Source organism: Mandrillus leucophaeus, unplaced genomic scaffold (assembly GCF_000951045.1).
Source record: "Mandrillus leucophaeus isolate KB7577 unplaced genomic scaffold, Mleu.le_1.0 Scaffold63, whole genome shotgun sequence".
Classification (NCBI taxonomy): Eukaryota; Metazoa; Chordata; class Mammalia; order Primates; family Cercopithecidae; genus Mandrillus; species Mandrillus leucophaeus.
The window spans coordinates 880,351-883,545 of NW_012106808.1; the positions used below are offsets into that span (position 1 = coordinate 880,351).

At 39.5% G+C, this 3,195-nt stretch overlaps 1 pseudogene; it reads right to left on the bottom strand.

Moving 5' to 3' along the window:
- Positions 1-178: 178 nt before the first annotated feature.
- LOC105554148 overlaps positions 179-3,195 on the bottom strand; it is a 9,592-nt pseudogene continuing 6,575 nt past the window's right edge.

The following is a 3,195-nucleotide window of genomic DNA, read 5'->3' on the forward strand; positions in this document are numbered from 1 at the left end:
GGAGGATATTTCCTTTGGCCCTATAGTCTTCAAAGGGATCCGAAATATCTGTTCTCAGAATCCATAAAAGTAAGGCAGGAAAAGAGATTCACGAAATACAGATGTAACTCTGTGAATGGAACTCACACATCACAGAGTGGTTTCTCAGAGAGCTTCTTTCCAGATTTCATCTGAGGATATTTCCTTTGTCACCATAGCCCTCTAGGGGCTTCCAAATATCACTTTGCCAATTCCACAAGAACTGTCTTAGCGAAAGGCTTCTAGAGGGGAAAGCTGTACCTCTGTGAGATCGTTTCACAGAACACAAAGAAGTTTCTCAGAAACCTTCTTTCTCTTTGTTATCGGAGGATATTTCCTTTGGCACTATAGTCTTAAAAGGGATCCGAAATATCAGTTCTGAGATTCCACAGAGAGAAGGCTAGCAAAGAGATCCACGAAATACAGATGTAACACTGTGAGATGAATTAACAGAACAATAAGCGGTTTCTCAGAAAGCTTCTTTCCATATTTCATCTAAGGATATTTCCTTTTTCACCATAGCCCCCTATGGGCTTCCAAATATCACTTTGTCAATTCCTCAAGAACTGTCTTAGCGAAAGGCTTGTTGAGGAGAAAGCTGTATCTCTGTGAGATGATTTCAGAGAACACAAAGGAGTTTTTCAGAGAGTTTCTTTCTCTTTGTTATCAGAGGATATTTCCTTTGGCCCTATAGTCTTCAAAGGGATGCGAAATACCTGTTCTCAGATTCCACAGAAATAAGGGTAGCAAAGAGATCCACGAAATACAGAAGTAACTCTGTGAGATGAATTAACGGAACACTAAGCAGTTTCTCAGAAAGCTTCTTTCTAGATTTCATGTGAGGCTATTTCCTTTTTCAACATAGCCGTCTATGGGCTTCCAAATATCACTTGGCCAGTTCCACAAGAACTGTCTTACTGAAAGGCTTCTAGAGGGGAAAGCTGTAATTCTGTCAGATGATTTCACAGAACACAAAGAAGTTTCTCAGAAAGCTTCTTTCTCTTTGCTATGAGAGGATATTTTCTTCGGCCCTATAGTCTTCAAAGGGATCCGAAATATCTGTTCTCAGATTCCACAGAAAAAAGGCGAGCAAAGAGATTCACGAAATACAGATGTAACTCTGTGAGTGGAAGTCTCACATCAGAGAGCGGTTTCTCAGAAAGCTTCTTTCCAGATTTCATCTGAGAATATTTCCTTTTTCACCATCGCCCTCTATGGTCTTCCAAATATCACTTTGCCAATTCCACAAGAACTGTCTTAGCGAAAGGCTTCTTGAGAGGAAAGCTGTACCTCTGTGAGATCATTTCACAGAACACAAAGAAGTTTCTCAGAAAGCTTCTTTTTCTTTGTTATCGGAGGATATTTCCTTTGGCACTATAGTCTTAAAAGGGATCTGAAATATCTGTTCTCAGATTCCACAGAATTAAGGGTAGCAAAGAGATCCACGAAATACAGATGTAACTCTGTGAGATGATTTAACAGAACACTAAGGAGTTTCTCAGACAGCTTTTTTCCAAATTTCATCTGAGGATATTCCCTTTTTCACCATAACCCTCTACGGGCTTCCAAATATCACTTTTGCAGTTCCAGAAGAACTGTCTTTGCGAAAAGCTTCTTGAGGGGAAAGCTGTAACTCTGTCAAATGATTTCACAGAACACAAAGAAGTTTCTCAGAAAGCTTCTTTCTCTTTGTTATCGGAGGAGAGTTCCTTTGGCCCTATAGTATTCAAAGGGATCCGAAATATCTCTTCTTAGATTCCACAGAAATAAGTCTAGAAAGAGAACCACGAAATACAGATCTACCTCTGTGAAACGAATTAACAGAACACTAAGCAGTTTCTCAGAAAGCTTCTTTCCAGATTTAATCTGAGGATATTTCCTTTTTTACCATAGCCCTGTATGGGCTTCCAAGTATCACTTTGCCAATTCCACAAGAATTGTCTTAGCGAAAGGCTTCTTGAGTGGAAAGCTGTAACTCTGCGAGATGATTTCACGGAACACAAAGAAGTTTCTCAGAAAGCTTCTTTCTCTTTGTTATCGGAGGATATTTCCTTTCGCCCTATAGTCTTCAAAGGGATCCGAAATATCTGTTCTCAGATTCCACAGAAATAAGGCTAGAAAAGAGTTCCACGAAATACAGATGTAATTCTGTGAGTGGAAGTCAACATCACAGAGCGGTTTCTCAGAAAGCTTCCTTCCAGATTTCATCTGAGGATATTTTCTTTTTCACCATTGCGCTCTATGGGCTTCCAAATATCACTTTGCCAATTCCACAAAAACTGTCTTAACGAAAGGCTTCTTGAGGGTAAAGCTGTAACTCTGTGAGATGATTTCACAGAACACAAAGAAGTTTTTCAGAAAGCTTCTTTCTCTCTGTTGTCGGAGGATATTTCCTTTGGCCCTATAGTCTTCAAAGGCATCCGAAATATTTCTTCTCAGATTCCACAGAAATAAGGCTAGCAATCAGATCCACGAAATACATATGTAACTCTGTGAGATGAATTAACAGAACACTAAGCAGATTCTCAGAAAGCTTCTTTCCGTATTTCTTCTGAGGATATTTTCTTTTTCACCATAGCCCTCTCTGGGCTTCCACATATCAGTTTTCCAGTTCCACAGGAACTGTCTCAGCGAAAGGCTTCTTGAGGGAAAGCTGTAACTGTGAGATGATTTCAGAGAACACAAAGAATTTTCTCAGAAAGCTTCTTTCTTTTTGTTATCGGAGGATATTTTCTTTGGCCCTATAGTCTTTCAAGGGATCCGAAATAACTGTTCTCAGATTCCACAGAAATCAGACTAGCAAAGAGATCCACCAAATACAGATGTAACTCTGTGAGATTAATTAACAGAACACTAAGCAGTTTCTCAGAAAGCTTCTTTCCAGAGTTCATCTGAGGATATTTCCTTTTTCACCCTAGCCCTCTATGGGCTTCTAAATATCACTTTTCCAATTCCACAAGAACTGTCTTAGCGAATGGCTTCTTGAGAGGTAAGCTGTAACTCTGTCAGATGATTTCACACAACACAAAGAGGTTTCTCAGAAAGCTTCTTTCTGTTTTTTATCGGAGGATATTTCCATTGGCCCTATAGTCTTCAAAGGGATTCGAAATATCTGTTCTCAGATTCCACAGAGAGAAGTCTAGCAAAGAGATTCACGAAATACAGATGTAACTCTGT